Raw genomic sequence first — 18,083 nt, 5'->3', positions numbered from 1 at the left:
GAAAATAGCACACCTGGGGCATGATAAGGGTCCGTGATATATAATCTGTTTAAAGTGCGCAGTAAACTCTGACGGACTGAAATCACCACTGGCTCTATAAATATTTCCTCAGAGTTTTCCTGCCAATATGCCGGTGTCAACAAAAACAGTCACGTAACGCCCGGAGCTCTATAGCTGTCTACAGCGATGTGTTTCAAAGCCATTTAATTCCATTGAAATACATTACAAAACTATGCATGGCACATTGGATGGAGGTTAGGGCATGTCTCAATGCATGTTAAATCACATCTAGAGGGTAGCTGATAGTTGAATGACAATACATTTTATTATTATGAAAGTAATTCTGGGTCTCTGATTTTCCTTATTTTTTGTACTTCGAGTAGGTCTTAAATTTAACCTATAATGGTCTTAAAAAGATCTTGAAAAGTCTTAAATTTCACTTGCTCAAACCCGCATAAACCCTACATAATATCGATTTCAAGTCCCTTATTATACTGTAAATCACCGATACACGTTTCTTCTCATAAGGATCCAGTTCTAGAATTGCATCCAAGTGATTTCTAGGTGGCATGAAAGGAAATGAGGGAAACTTTTCTCTGGTAAAGCTACGTATCTGGAAAAACCTAAGATAATGCGATCTGGGTATATTGTGGTCATTTTCAAGTGTTTCAAATGAAATAAACGTGTTCTCAGAGTACAAATCACGGAAGAATATCAACCCATTCCTATGCCAATATTGAAATGCATTGTCAAATCCAGATGGGAGAAAGAAATGGTTATTTGCTACTGGGAAATACCTGTTGTGCTGCTTTAGATCAAAATGTCTCCTGAACTGTAACCATATCCTAAGTGAGGCTTTAACAACTGGGTTTGTGAACTGTGTATTACAGTTCTGTGGCAGGGATGATGTGAGTGTTGATAGGGGGTTGGATAATAATTCCATATGGACCCAGTCTGGACCCTGATTATTCTCATGTGTGTAAATCCAGTGAGTAAATTTTACTATGTTAGCTGCCCAATAATACCAAAGAAAATTGGGTAATCCTAAGCCCCCAGCATCTTTAGGAACCTGCAGGTACATTTTTTTCATCCTTGGATTTGAATTGTTCCATATAAATGAAGAGATTAGTCCATCTAGCTGTTTAAATGTTCTCAGAGGTATAAATATGGGGATCATCTGAAACACATAAATAAATCTAGGTAGAACTGTCATTTTAACTATATTAATGCGACCTGCTAATGAAATCAGTAATGTTGACCATTTCCCAAGATCTTGTTTGTTCCAATAATGACTTAAAGTTGTGTTTCTCCAACTTCTCCATCTTGTGGGTAACTTTAAATACAAGATATCTAAACATACTGTGTTCTATTTTGAATGAAACTGGGAATAGTCTCCATCTGTGCGGTCAATTGGAAAAAGCAGACTCTTTGAATAGTTCACTTTATAGCCTGAGAGGTGTCTAAAGTTTTCTAGCATCGACAATGCTAGCTAGGCTTTGGTATCGATACTATCAGGTTGGATATATACAAAAGCAGGTCATCTGCATATAGCGACACCTTATGAACTTTGCTGCCACAGGAGATACTGGTAATACCCTCTTCTGCTCAAAGGGCTATGGCAAGGCATTCGACCGCCAGATCAAACAGATACGGGGAGAGGCCGCAGGCCTGCCTACAAGACCTATGAAGAGGGAAATTGTCAGAGACGTTGTTATTGGTCCGTACAGCTGCAGTGGGTGCGTCATATATTATTCTAATCTAAAAAGTGAGAATTTTGTAGTCACAGTTTGAAAGGCTTATTGGGCGGTATGAGTCAGATAATAAAGGGTCTTTGTCCTTTTTGAGCAGCACTGAAATTATCATCTGAGCCATGGTTTGTGGCAATTTCTGTTTTTCAAAAATGTCCTGGTACAACTGGTTAAGTGTTGGTGCTAGCTTATCAGCAAATTCTTTGTATATCTTAACTGAGAACACATCAGGCCCTCCAGCCTTGCCGCTCTGCATCGATTTAATCGCCTGCATTACTTCACCTGCCGATCCTGGAAAAAGAGTGGTGAACTGGGGAGAAGAAGGAGTATTGCCTAGTACTTGGGTTGTCTCTCCTCCAGGGGTCAAAATGTGCGTATGTGTCTATGAATGACTGGACAACTGGACCAGAGTTTGAGATCTTATTATTGGGTCTGGGGTTCGATCTGTCCAGCTTCGGGTGTAAAACACAGTTGAAATCGCCCCCCAGTATCAATTGGTTGTTATTGAGATCTGGTAATACTGCTATAAAGTTAGTAAAAAAAAGTGGGTCATCCCAGTTAGGTCCGTATACATTAGCTAATGTTATTTGGGTACCGTACAATTTGCCAGTTACTACAACATATCTACCCCTGGGATCACACACGGTCTCCATGGCAACGGGGACGCTGGCTGCTCAAGCCGCTCCGTCTGACCTGTTTTTGTTTGGATTTTTTATTTTTTACTATTTTATTCCCGATTATTTTTCTTAAATTCTTGTATATTCGTTACTTTAGCTGTACAGTTATAGATAGCCTTTTTTGTTTTGATTGTTTGTTTTGTTTTTCCACACTTTTGTTGCGTTTTGTGGGGTCTGTCTCCGGTTCGCGTTTTGGTCGTTTTGGTGATCAACTGTTTTATTTATTTTTTTTCTGCTGGTTGCCATCGGCGAGGCCTATTTCACTGCTGTTGGACTTGCTGTCTGCTTGTGTGGTGGGAGCTGTGTTGGACTCGAGCTTGCTGGTGTCTCTCCTTTTCCATCCTGACGCTGGGCCAAAATAACGTCAGTATCAGGTAGTTTTCGAGTCTAGCGGTTGCTGTTCGTACAACACCTGCTCGGAGACTCCCTGGAATTGGTCATCGCTGCTGCTACCTCAGCTGGCAAAGTGGACACAGGACAACCTGGGCTCAGCTTGTCCCTGCCATCGTGAAGTGCATCTGGGAAGTCTGAAACCACCCATCGCCCCTGCCGCAGAGTTGGAAGTCCTTGTAGCTAGCATCCTGGCTACACGGCTAAAAACAACCTGCACTTCTTCCACGCTGTCGCCGGCACCACCACTATGTTGAGTTACACCCCCAACCAGCTGATGAATCTCAACAGTTTTTTCACTCCACCATGCACTGCAGTGATTAAGCAACTTGGACTTCTCCGCCGCCCACGCTACATCCATAGAAGTTCCCGCAGAAAGTTTGTCTGCTCACAGACAAGTCCTACCATCCCGGTCCATCCCGGTCCATGCATACGTCATCAGAGCGCTGTCTCCCACCGGATAAGTAGTTTGGGCGTCTCCATGGCAACACCTCTCAGTGAGCTAAATGGGAAACGCGGAGTGGATTTCAGTCTGCTACGGCCAGTGCAAAGACCTGTTGCATCATCAAGTAGCAAAATTGAACTCTTAAATGCACAGTCTATTACAAACAAATCCTGCCTTATTCATGACCATATCCTGGATAAACGTCTGGATTATATGTGCATTACAGAGACCTGGCACCCACCAAATACTTTTTCCTCTTTAAATGAGAGCTGTCCCCAGGGATATAGCTACCTCCAGAAAGCTCGCAGCACAGGACGCGGTGGCGGCCTGTCAGTTATCTATCGCAGCGATCTGGAGCTATCTCTGCAACCATTACCTGAACTGTCTTCATTTGAATGCCTTGCATTTAAATCTAAGTCCCCTTCCCCTGTGCTGTTCCTCCTCATTTACCGACCACCAAAACCAAACCCGTCATTTATCACTGAGATGTCAGATCTTTTCACAACTTTCTGCACATCCTCTGCCGATGTCATAATTTTAGGTGATCTGAACATCCACGTTGACACCCCCTCCTCCCCTTTTGCAGCTGAATTTCTTCAGATACTGGACTGTTTTAATTTAAAACAACTTGTTGATGTCCCCACGCACACCAGGGGACACACCTTGGACCTGGTCATTACAAATTCTGCCCCTCTCACCAACCTGCAGGTGTATGACCTAGGTGTGTCTGATCACAAGGCCATTTCTATGGATCTGCAATCCCCATCCAGCCTCTCCAAGCCTAAGCGGAATATCTGTTTCAGAAACCTAAAAAACATAAACCCAGAACTCTTGGCAGCAGACTTTCAACATCTTTCCACACACTTTTCATCAGCCGATGAAGCAGTGGACTACTACAACAGCCATCTGAGCAGCCTCCTGGACCTCCATGCCCCTGTTAAAACCAGAACAGTCACCTTCACCCGCTCAGCTCCCTGGTTCACAGATGGGCTTCGTAAGATGAAGGCAGCAGGGCGAGTCCTTGAGCGGTGCTTCAAAGCCTCTGGCCTCACTGTCCACAAACAAATGTACCGGGTGCAACAGCAAAAATATGCTCAGTCCCTCAAAGATGCAAGGTCACAGTTTTACTCCGATTTTTTCCACCGTAAATCACCTTCTCAAACCACAACCCCCTCCACTTACTGCCACTACAGAAGAGCAGTGCAATAAATTCATGGATTTTTTCACATCAAAAATTGCACATATTCGCTCTGCCCTTTTTGGTCCTCCCACCCAAACTGTTCCTACAGCGTATACTGTCTCACAACCCCTAATCTGCTTTCCTGTGGTTTCATCAGAAGAGGTGCAGAACATCATCAGGAAGATGAAATCCTCGACCTGTCCTCTGGACCCTCTCCCAACCTCCCTGGTGAAAACCCATATCACTGTCCTAACCCCCCTGATCACCGCTATTATAAATCATTCCCTCCAAACTGGTCACGTTCCCCCTGCCTTAAAAAATGCCATAATCAGACCATTACTCAAAAAACCCACTCTTGATCCGGACGTCCTATCCAACTATAGGCCCATTTCTAATCTCCCCTTCATATCGAAAGTACTTGAGAAAGCAGTTGCCACCCACCTTCTGGACCACCTCAAACATAATAACCTTTTTGAAAAATTCCAGTCCGGTTTCCGCTCCGCTCACAGCACAGAGACCGCCCTCGTCAGAGTCACAAACGACCTCCTCATGTCATCTGATGGTGGCTCTCCCTCCCTCCTCATCCTCCTGGATCTTTCTGCTGCTTTTGACACTGTCGACCATGGCATTCTTTTAAACCGGCTCCACCTCACCACTGGACTCAATGACACTGCTCTCAGTTGGTTCAAGTCATACCTCACAAACCGGACAGAATACATCTCCCTGGGTCACTCCAAATCACATCCACACACAGTCACCTGCGGTGTCCCCCAGGGATCAGTCCTTGGCCCCATCCTCTTCATCCTCTACCTCACCCCCCTTGGCCAAATCATCAGCTGTCACAAAATTTCATTCCACTGCTATGCTGATGACACGCAGCTTTATGTAAATACCACAGCTGCAACCCCATCCTCACTGTCATCCCCATCAAAACTCACCTCCTGCCTGGAGGAGATAAAGTCATGGATGGAGCACAATTTCCTCCAACTAAACAGCTCCAAAACCGAAGCCATACTGATTGGCACCCCTCACCAGACCAAATCATCATCCATAACCAGCATCACCTTCTCTGGCGCCAACATCCCCCTTTCATCAACAGTCACTAATCTTGGTGTAAAAATGGACTCTCAACTCACGTTTGAAGCCCATATAAATCACCTCTGCAAGACCTCCTTCTACCACCTCCGTAACATTTCCAAACTCCGCCCCATTCTCTCCCTCTCAGATGCTGAAAAGCTGGTTCATGCTTTTGTCTCCTCCAGACTGGACTACTGTAACGCACTTCTCATCGGGATTCCTAGCAAGAGTCTGCAGAGGCTTCAGTACATCCAAAACTCTGCAGCTAGGATCCTGATGAGAGTGCGGAAACATGAGCACATTACCCCCATTCTCCACTCACTCCACTGGCTTCCCGTCTCCACCAGGATTGAGTACAAAGTTTCCCTCCTCACTCACCAATGCATCCATGGACACGCACCCCCCTATCTCAAAGAAATCATCAATCCACAAAACACAACACGCTCCCTCCGCTCCACTCAATCAAACCTCCTCCACATACCCAGAACCAGACGGAGGACCATGGGAGATAGGGCCTTCTGTGCTGCTGCCCCACGTCTGTGGAATGCCCTCCCTGACACCTTGAGGGCACCACAATCCACTGACTGTTTTAAAAAAGGTCTTAAGACATTTCTTTTTAGCAAAGCTTTTGGTCCCCTTTAGATGTTTTTTTCTTTTTTAAAACCTTTTCTTCTTCTTTTTAACCTGTAGCACTTTGAGATATTTGATGTAAAGTGCTTTATAAATAAAATTTATTATTATTATTATTTATTATTATGAATGGGATGCCCTTTCTAATCAAAATAGCTGTACCACGTGCTCTATCCTCATTTTTGGAACAGAATAATTGCCCTATCCAAGCTTTCTTTAGCTTTGTACATTCACCTGATCGTAAGTGAGTCTCCTGTAAAAACATGATATCACTTCCTAACGTTTTCATATGTGCAAACACCCTACTTCGTTTCACTGGGTTATGGATTCCCTTCATGTTCCAACTCAAAAAACGAATATGGCCCGACTTTCGTATATCTGACATTGTGCTTCTAGGGTAGATAAGAAAAACAAGAAAGTACTAAAAAGTCCCTGTCTAACTACCAAACTAAAACTGAGCCTTAAATCCCTATGCTGATCTAATGAAACTGTCGAGATCGCACACCCCTCTCATAGCATTGTGCTGCAGATAACCATCTAACCTATCCTCCTAACAGACCAGGGCGAACCATGAAATATATACACTCCTAATCAAAATTTTAAGACCAGTTGAAAAATTGCAAGACTTTACATTTTGCACTGTTGGATCATAAGAAGGTTCTAAGTAGTGCTTCAAAATGCAAAAAGAAGAAATGGGAGTGAGACAAGAAAAAAATTGGAGTAAGCAATTTATTGCAAACAACCATTAAACTGAAATAGGCTGTTCATCAGCTGATCAAAAGTTTAAGACCACAGCCTTTAAAAGCCCAAATCTTCGCAAAAATGTGGATTCAGTGTCATTTTCTGTCAGGTACCCACACTGTCATGACCTCCTGGTGGCAAAGGCGGAAAAGCTTTCTCTCTTTGAACGCGGTCGGATTGTTGAGCTGCATCAGCAAGGCCTCTCGCAACATGCCATTGTTGCTGAGGATGGACGCAGTAAGACAGTCATTTTAAACTTCTTAAAAGATCCTGAGGGTTATGGGGAAAAAAAGTCAAGTGGTAGACCCAAAAAAATTTCACTGGCCCTGAGGATCCAATTTGCTGTTCGTCAAGACACGGGACGATCCTCGGCCCAGATCAAGCTTGTCACTGGTGCCAACTGCAATCCCATAACCATTAGACGGCATCTGCGAGAGAAGGGTTTTAAGAACAAAAAACATCTTCAAAGACCTCGTCTCCTTCAACGGCATAAAATTGCCCGTTTGGAGTTTGCACGAGAGCACCAAACATGGGACATTGAAAGGTGGAAGAAAGGTTTATTCTCTGATGAGAAAAAAAATTTAACCTTGACGGTCCTGATGGCTTCCAACGTTACTGGCATGACAAGGAGATCCCACCTGAGATGTTTTCTACACGGCACAGTGGAGGGGGCGCCATCATGATCTGGGGTCTTTTTCCTTCAATGGAACAATGGAGCTTCAGGTTGTGCAGAGGCGTCAAATGGCAGCTGGCTATGTGGAGATGTTGCAGGGGGCATCCCTCATGACTGAAGGCGATCGTCTGTGTGGTAATGACTGGGTTTTTCAACAGGACAACGATTCAGTTCACAATGCCCACCTGACAAAGGACTTCTTCCAGAGAAATAACATCACTCTTTTGAACCATCCTGCTTGTTCCCCTGATATAAACCAACTGAGAACATTTGGGGTTGGATGGCAAGGGAAGTTTACAAAAATGGACACCAGTTCCAGACAGTGGATGCCCTCCGTGAAGCCATCTTCACCACTTGGAGCAACATTCCCACTAGCCTCCTGGAAACACTAGCATCAAGCATTCCGAAAAGTAATTTTTGAGGTGATTAACACAAATGGCGCAGCTACTCAATACTGAGTCCTTTTTTGAAAATGTTATTTCTGTTTTAGGGGGTTTTTGTTTTTTTTTGAGATGTGGTCTTAAACTTTTGATCAGCTGATGAACAGCCTATTTCAGTTTAATGGTTGTTTGCAATAAATTGCTTACTCCAATTTTTCTCTTGTCTCACTCCCATTTCTTCTTTTTGCATTTTGAAGCACTACTTAGAACCTTCTTAAGATCCAACAGTGCAAAATGTAAATTCTTCAACTGGTCTTAAAATTTTGATCAGGAGTGTAAATTGGATTGAACTTAGAATGGAAATTATTTGCATATAGTCAACAGCAGAAAACAGACAAAGGTGCCACTATATGACCCATCCCACTTTTTTTTTTATTTTTTGGCCTTCACGTACTTCATGTTAACGGACATCCCTCCCCTATATCTGTATGTTTAATAAAGAAATAGAATAAAACAGGGAAAAGGAACCTGGTTATCAGACCTTCCACAATTGGACTCACCAGTTCGTTATTAACATCTAGTCTCCATTTTTCAATTGGTTAAATCAACTTGCAGAGCTCTTAGGCTTCAAGTTCCTTTTAATATATTCCACCGCTGCCGCTGGATCTTCAAACCGCTTCTCCTGACCAGTCGAGTCGGTGATGCGAAGCACCATGGGAAACCGGACACAGCATATGCTTTTGAAGTGATGGATGTTGGCTTGACTGTACCAAGATGATGCTTCATACAACAAGCTTTAACTGCTCGTCTGTCCTCCTCCACGTGAAGCAGCAAGAGTAACTCTGCAAAGGATGGAGGGTTGTCTCTCTTTTGCTTCAGCTGAAGATCACAGAGAAGAGTATTGTCACGACAAAACTGTTTCAGGAGATGACGATTGAATTCAGTGGGAGAGACACCATCTCATTTTATGGCTGTGTTCAAGACTACTTGAAGACGATGTAAATACTCCAGAATTTTGACAAGTGCTCAAAAACTTAGCAAAGCACTCATCCCCATCCGCTACACTGCCATATGCTGAATCCAAGAGCTCAAGATATGCATGAGGTAAGACTCGAGGGCCCAAGTGTTTCACAGTATCTGCAGCAGGTGGCAGCAAGCTTTCAAAAATCTTGCGAGATCTATCCAAATCAGTTATAGAAGGATCAGTAAGAAACAAATACACATTGGTTGACCATGTCTCATAGTCAGCTTCATTACTGGGTCGTGTAGTTTTTCCAGAAAAAGCTCTGAGTCAAGAAAAAACATGGAAATGGGACACAATATTGTCTGTCTTAACAATGTGTTCTACCACCACCTTTTGAACTTCTGGTGGATTAAGCATATCACTTGAAAGGTTGTAATGACTGGGGTGAGGTTTTGCTGTTGTTGGAGGGGCAAGATAAGAAGCAAATGTGTTGGTTAGGCTTGATGGAGTCATTTCAGTTGGTGTTGGATTGATATTAGCTATAGAATCTTTGGGAGGGACAGCTGGGATAGGCTCCAGCAGACCCCCGCGACCCTTAACAGGAATAACCGGGTATAGAAGATGAATGAATGAATGAATCTTTGGGAGGACATTTCACCCCGTCTTCTGTAGTAGTGGGTGATGCTTGTTCACCACCGTTCAATTCAGGCTTCACCTCAAGTTCCAGAGAAGAGGGGGTAATCTTTGCTAACTCCTCCTGTAGCAAGAGTTCAAATGGCTTGGCACTCAGTTTTGCAATTGTCTGCAGTGACTCCAGGAAAGTCTGGGTGGCTCGTTCCTACAAACGAGCGCACTGTATATGCTGTACTAGCCAAAGAACAAATTTTGTAGGTGCCATTTAGTGCAGTAGGACTTGTGTATGTTAAAGGAAGTGTGGGTGCAAAATACTGCATTGCACTGCATGTGTAAACTCTATAATACCATATCTTGGTTATTCAGGAGTGTCAACAAAGAAAACACGGTGCACGGTACCAAATGTAGCAAGGCAAGTTTCAATTTCCTTATCTATCTCATTGTTAGTCAGTCCAGCTATTACAACTGAATCTGGAACTTTTATGGACTTACTGGCATAACTATTTCCATGATTTCACAATTTTTCATTTAATATACCCAAAAATAGATTTTCATTAATCTTCAGACATAGCTCCTGGCTAGCTCGCCATGTTTGATGTAGTGCTTATAATAGAATACTGATATTAAACAATGCACAATAGATATGAGTAATAATAATATGTTACTATATGTAATTATTAGGATAACGCAGGGCTAGAGCTAGTGTAAGGTTCAACTCTTGGAGCTGTGTGAAGATTAATGAAACACAAGACACAGAACTGATGTTACTGGTATACTGAATATTCATATAACAAAAAAATACTTGAAATGTATCAAGGAAAACAATGAGCAAAATAATAAAGCAAAACAGTAACACAAAGTTCTTGCAGTTACAGTGCAATAGTTTGTATTCAAAGTTCTAGTAGTGGTTTCTTTCAGTGCACCTCAAAGTTTCAATCAAATTCAATCAAACATTTCAATCAATTAAACCATTAGCATTATGCAATGGTAGTTCTTTGTTCAATAGATGAACAGTGAATGTGGTATATGTTGCTATGTTCCTACCACACCGTTACGAAAAGGCATGAAGCTGTTAGGCTTGAATCCTGCCAATAGGTGGGGTGGGTGAATGGTTGAATCTCAGAACAGTGTTGTTTTCGTCAACGATGAAGATGACGAAATTATTTCGTTGATGCCCCTTTTTTTCATGACGATAACGAGACGGTGACGAGCTAAACATGGCTCTTTGATGACGAAAACATGACTAGACATTTGTAAGCTTTCATTGACGAGACGAGACTGGGCGAAAATGTTAGTGGGTGTTTTCGTCAACGATGACGATGATGAAATTATTTCATTGACGCCCCTTTTTTTCATGACAATATGTTGTGGGTGGTCTGTCAGACGTTCAAAATGCATGACATTTCTGCCTATTGTCTGTCAAAAGCTAAAAAGTATCAGCAATGGTGCTGCATCCTATCCTTGTTTGGTCACACCCACCACATGGCATCACGCCAGCATCTGTACAACACAGATGTCGGTCACACTAAATGATGGACCTTAGTGGCAGCGGCAACGGCCTTGGTGGTCAGAAACGACGAGATGATCTATGGCAGGGGTGCTCATTATGTCGATCGCGATCGACCGGTAGATGGCGAAGGTAGTGCGGGTAGATCGTGTGCCACTGAAAACTTTTTTTAGATGTTAGTCTAAAACATTTATCTGTTGCAACTCCAAAACAAACAGCAAGAAAAACGTTCATCTTTATTTATTTTTACTTTATATTTGCAACATGCCCTCAGTTCAGCGGCACACATCCACAGCCACGCACAACTTCAACAACAACTCTTTTTTAAAGAGACAGCGCTAGTTTTGTAAAGGTGCAGTGCACCAGTTTTTCTTGATAAAAATAAAAACAAAGATGGATAGAGCTTTTAACTCTGTAGCACCAATTAATATGACTATATATACACTGTTACCATTTTATCTGTGTGTAATGCATAATCCTTATAGTAGATCAGAAAGTATTTGCTGTTCGGTGGAAAACTTCCTCCATTCCTTTGTTATTGTAATTATTGGTGAAAATACTTTCTTTTTTTCTTTTAACTAAAATTGACTAAAACTAAAGCCTTTTTGAGTTTTCGTCGACTAAAACTAGACTAAAACCATCACATATAGAAATGACAAAAATGTGACTAAAACTAATAAGCATTTTCATCCAAAAGACTAAGACTAAGACTAAGGGGTATCTCATCAATTCTTTCGATCCATAAAAGCCTGACCTGTTTAGCAAACAGGCATCATTGTCTCATCATCACCATCCTCATCATCAGTCTTTCCATGCTAATGTACTGAACAGCTTCCAACTTGTTTAAAAGGAGATTTGACTCACCAATCCAAGGAAAAGTCCAGTTTCCAGTTTGTTGCTTTCAGCTGGTTTATGGTAGAGGTTTCCCGATGCTGAGTGGTGTGGTGTGATCAAGTGGCTGCTATGTGTCTAAATACAGCTGGATTCACTTCAAACAAAGGAACAGGGGTGAATACCAGGTGGGAAAGACTGCAGGTGATTGGCTCAGGTGACAGTGAGGAGGTCCAATGCTATGAAGGTGACTGATTGGCCATTTCCTGTAATTCATGTTGTGATTCACGTTGGCCAACAATGAACTGTGGCAGAGTGATAACCAGTGCTACATACGGTCTCCGTGTCTCGTCGCACAGCATTGACATTTAAGATCATGTCGAGGGGAAGCTGAAACAAGTTATGCAGGACTGCAAGTACTTCTCTTTGGCCTTGGATGAAAGTACAGATGTGATGGGCCTCAGGGTGGCCTCAGAGTCACACAAGAAATGTCCACCTACTATTTCGGCATACTGGAACCACAGGAACAAGATATCAGAAACAAATGGTAGCCTACTAAAAGGAGAAAAAAATCATTGTGCCCCATTCACTCAGCAGAAAGTTTGCGCAGGACACTGGGGGTTTGAAAAAATGCAAGCAACGAGCGAGAGATGTACTACTCTGTCCCGGGATGGATAAAGAGATGGAAGAATCTTGCAACATCTGCCTTTTGGGACGCAAAATCAAAAGGAGCCGATGATGTCACATCCGTCCATGGCAGGTGATAGCCAGAGATTTGTTCATATGAAACAACGCTGATTACATTGTTGCTGTCGACCACAGCGTAGATATTTTGAGGTGGAAAAAATCACCAGCCTCACATACACCACAGTCATACAAAAACTCAAGGTTATGTTTGCCAGGTTTGGAATACCACAGACACTAATCAGTGATAATGGACCTTGTTATAGCTCACAGGTTTTCATAGACTTTGCTTGTGCGTGGGATTTTGATCACATCACAAGCAGCTCACTGTACCCAATTACATATATGCTTTAATCACATGTAAGTATCTATGACAGATGTACAGTATGTTTAATCATGTTTTTCTGCTGTTCTCTGTTCTGGGGTGGCTGTGGCTCAGTAGATAGAGGGGATTGTCCACAAACCAGAGGATTAGCGGTTCAATCCTCGCAATGTGCCATATGCTGAAGTATCCTTGAGCAAGAACCCCCTGAATTGAACTGAACTGAACTGAACCCCCAGTTGCTCCTGGTGTGTGAATGTGTTTGTGCTTGTGTGAGTAAATGCGTAGAAAGAACTTTGAGTACCAATAGGTAGAAAAGCGTTACATAAAAACAAGGCTGCTTACCAGTTAAAAGGGAGGTTTTCGCTTGCCACCGTTGCCTTCAGGCTTGCTCTGGGGGTTTCAGGCTGGGTTTCAGACCAGATGTTGTAAAGCATCTTGAGACAATTTGTATTGTTATTGATGCTATATAAATTGAATTGAATTGAATTTACCACTTCCTGTTTTAACTGATGGTCTTCTGAGAATATTTTAAGGGTAGATATACAGTCCATTTTAGGTACAGAGAAAAGATCTTGTACAGTTGACTCAGCGTAGAAGAAGAGCAACAGCATGAATCCGTGGCTCACTAGCACCCTCTTCCATGAGGCAGAAATACTGGGTGCCTCATCTTGCGCTTTAATGTACATCATTCATTCATTCATCTTCTGTATTTAATGTAGATCATTCATTCATTCATTCATCTTCTGTATTTAATGTAGATCATTCATTCATTCATTCATTTCCTGTAACCGCTTATTCCTGTTAAGGGTCACAGGGTCTTCTGGAGCCTATCCCAGCCAGTGTTGAGAGTAACGCGTTACAAAGTAATATAATTACTGTAATGTATTGCTTTTTGCTGTAACGCTGTAATGTAAGGCATTCCAAAAAAAAATTAGGTAATATTTTACTCGGTACAAAGGTCAGTAACGCGTGTTACAATGCATTTTAACCCAAAATTAAGTGGTGTTTAGTTTTTATACTATCGCCAATAACACTGCGAGATCAGCAGAGGAGAACAATTCAGCGCAAATTGTAAAATGTTCCTTCCTGTAGGGCTACTGGCTACTGTCCAACGTCGAGCCTGCTTCAGCAGGCTCGACGTTGGACAGTAGCCTGTTTCCCAGCACCCCTAAAAATTGAAAAAAATAATTGGTTGTTTTATTTTAAAAGGGTTTGTCTATGATAAGATGACAAAAAATAGCACAATCGAAGAAAGTATGTGGTTTAAAAATAATATTTTAACAAGAAAATGCAGTTTCTGCAGTTTTTTCTCTCTCTGGTAAGCTAATATTGCAGGTTGTCAATCAACCACTGTCCACAGTTTATATTAAGCTTTTGGTTAGTGCATATGTGCTGATGTTAAAGCCAAGGTGTAAGACTAATACTGCCTATCTACAGAGGACATTTACAGCTTTTGCAGTGATGGGTGGGGCTTTGGTACCTTTCTCTTTCTCGTTAAGGAAAATGCCGTCCATCAGTTATATGAAATCTAAAAAAAAAACAAAACTCAGCATTCTAATTACCATACAAAGATTGGGGAATTAAAAAAAAAAACTGTGATTGGATAATATTTTTTTTTCCTGGTAGTCAGGAGGTTAGCTTGCTAGGGGTTGCTTTTTTGATGTTTATTGACCTTAAGTTTTTTTGCACTTAATGTTCCTACCTCATCTTCTCATTTAAATGCAATTTCTTTTCTTTATTTTGTAAACTGCGCCTATTACATTCTTCTGTTGTTAGCCTTAAGCCTAGGAGCATAATAAGATACATTTAGAATAAGTGTATATATATTTCCAGTTATTTTGGTGAAAGTAACTTAAAAGTAATGCAGTAGTAATGTAATGCATTACAATTCAGAGACAGTAATATTATAATGTAACGAATTACTTTGAAATGACAGTCACAAGTAATACATAATGTATTACGTTTTTGAAGTAACTTGCCCAACACTGATCCCAGCTGTCATCACGCGAGAGTCGGGGTACACCCTGGACAGGTCGCCAGTCTATCGCAGGGCTAACAAAGAGAGACAGACAACCATTCACACTCATATGCACACCTACGGCCAATTTAGAATCACCAATTAACCTAACAAGCATGTCTTTGGACGGAGGAAGCCGGAGTACCCGGAGAGAATCCACGCAGACAGGCCCAGTCGGCCCATGAATTCGAAGCCGGGATCTTCTCGCTGTGAGCCGTCAGTGCCAACCACTGTGCCGCCCTTAATGTAGATCAACAAGACTAAATAAGTTACGCTCATGAAATAAATTAACTAGGCTATGGAAGATTATGACATGTGATAAAAATGTGCACAACCATTATGTTGGTGACATACAGAGAGTTTGCCACATGGACAAGGACACAAGCTTAACCCAGTTTTTGAGAGATTGCGCAATTCGAAATTCGAACTGACCCTGTATTTACACAGGCAATACATAAATTCAGCAATTCTGACTCTAAAAATGATCGAAATAACTAGAATTGTACTGAAATTACATCGATATCACAGACCAGATTTAGATTTAGATTTATTTTATCATTACTTTTCAATGATGGCACCTGTCTCCCCTGACCGCACATCCCTGGTGCAGAAATAATAGAAACGATACAGTGACAGTAATTCTATCTTTTCTGAATTACAGCTCAAAATCTACAGCAGAAGTGTGGCCCAATATTATTTGAAATATTTTTGCTGATCTCTGTGTATATAAAATGTATGTAAGTGTACATTTACATAGTTTATTAATAATTTATTTACACCTTCTAAATGATCTTATGAACTACAGATAACTCTTTAATAATTAGTTTGTAAATACTCAAGTATTTAATTTATAAAGCATGAATTATGAAGCATTATTAATTATGGATAACAACATTTATAACTGCATTTATAAACTGCTTACTAATGTCTCTTAATGTCTACTACTAATGTTTATTGTAGGACTCATTCATTCTTTCATTTTCTGTAACCGCTTGTCCTCTAGAGCAGGGGGCGCTAGGGGGTCCTCAGATAATTGGAGTGGAGATAAGAAAAAATTGCAAAAATTGCAAAAATAGAATTTATTTTTAATCATTATTGTAAAATATAATCTAATTATTTTTAAAATCATTTTCATGATATAATAAAATATAAAATAATATTATAATAATTTGGATATATCAAAATGTTATTTCCCATGCTTATCTTTCCAGTCAAAACATTGTTCATGGCCTCATAATCTGTGTCGACCTGGCGGTTTGTGTTTATCAAGCTGCTTTGCCCCTCAAACTAGCGTGTAGCTAGTGCAAAATGGACAGGTTTTTGACAAGAAAGAGACTGAAGGAACAGACCAACAGCCCTGCTGTGGTAGACACTGCTGCAAAAAAACCTAAGAAACCTAATTCCAACTAAAATCAGAAAATATGAGGCAGCACTTATGCTAAACAAATGAATTAGTTATTGAATAGTGAATAAAAGTAAGAAAAAACATTCTAAAAGTTGATGTTTCTTTACATATTTTGTAGCATTGTCTGTGGGTTTGCAAAGGGGGTCCTCGGCTAGAAGCCAATGCTGTTTGGGGGACCTTGGCATGGAAAAGTTTAGGAACCCCTGCTCTAGAGGGTCACATTTTATACACGTGTCCAACATGGGTTCAACATATAATGGAAGATCTGCCAAAGTCATAGAAGGTTATTTGTCTCTTTCTTAGCTCTGCAAATGATTGGGGACTTGTCGAAGTTGTACCTCAGCTCAACCTCAGATAAGTGGTATAGGTCAATCATTTAATTATGTTGCAATATAACGCTTGAGCAGGCAAGTGTCTTATTTTCAGATATTAAAAAAAATAACTCAGTAGCTGCATATCCATCTCACTGGAAATTGTGACTGGCTTGCATGTCACTAATTAGCTCTGCAGCCTCAGAAGTTCCCCAACTGGTTTTAATCCACCACCAGTGTCTAGAACACTGAGCAGGGGCGGATGGTGTATAGGGGCGATTTGGGCGACGCCCTACCAGCTGGGAGAAAGAGGATTTTTTTTTTTACAAATTCTATCACAGAAAAAGTAGTTTTCAGTGTTCTAGACATAATATCTGTCATCAGAATCGTCAGGTTCAAGTCGCGTTTCAAATGGTCCCGCCTCTCTGGGCGAATTCATCAACGTGGAAAATCGCCCCAGCTTCTCCCATTGACTCTCATGTTAAAAGTTTTTTTTTCGGAAAATGAGCCTTCAATGCATTTTCAATGAGGATTTGGGGCTCGCCCTAACGCGCTTGAGTCATACGTAACTGAGCAAAGAGATGGCTGCTTGATTGGACAATTCATCAATCAATCACGTCCATCAGGAAGCATTCGCGCAATTTTCGTCGGTCGGCTGAATTGACTGTATATACTAGGTCGGCTGTGGGGAAGAAAAGGATGAAGGAGTTGGGACCCGACTGTCCGGACTTAAACATTTCGCAGCAGGCTACTGATCGTGGGAGGACATACACAAGGAGCTTCACCTCAAACGTGTTAAACGGCTTTTTTTGTTTCCCCTGCGTGCTGTTTCAAAGTCCCGGGACAGAGATGTTATGGACTACAACGGGGATGAAGGACTTAAAACTAGGGCCGGGACTTTAACTTGTTAATTAAGATTAATTAATTACACAAAAATAACGGGTTAATCATTTTTTACGCATTTTAATCACACTTATTTTTGCACCGCGGAACGTTTCTCACTGGATGAGTTCGGCGGACCGATTATACTGGAGCACCAACTAGCGTTCATTACTTCAGACTACAAACCACAGTGAACATGAACGAAGAAGCTGATGAAACCGCTTTGGTTGGCCCCGTGGATGGGAAATTTCAGTCATTATTCAATGGTATACTAAAAATCCATATGAAAAAATAACTGTTCTCAGGTCAAATATTTATATGCGATTAAAATGTTTGATGTATTAGCATTTTTAAACTTGCTGGATTTTACAAGGCAAATAAATTAAGTTAAAACTTAGTTCCATGGCCCCATTTGTCTTTGTAAGGAGATGTTCTATTTTGTCTTTATTATTTTGTCAGAATGCACCAAAATGCTTAGTTTGTACGTGAAAATCACAAAAATCTACTGGGGGAGGATGCCCCCAGAGCCCCCTACAGGGGTTTGATTTACAAACTTTGCGCCCCCCCTAATACAAAATTCACC

This window comes from Chelon labrosus (assembly GCF_963514085.1).
Source record: "Chelon labrosus genome assembly, chromosome: 11".
NCBI classification, from domain to species: Eukaryota; Metazoa; Chordata; class Actinopteri; order Mugiliformes; family Mugilidae; genus Chelon; species Chelon labrosus.
This window is presented reverse-complemented; position numbering follows the sequence as displayed.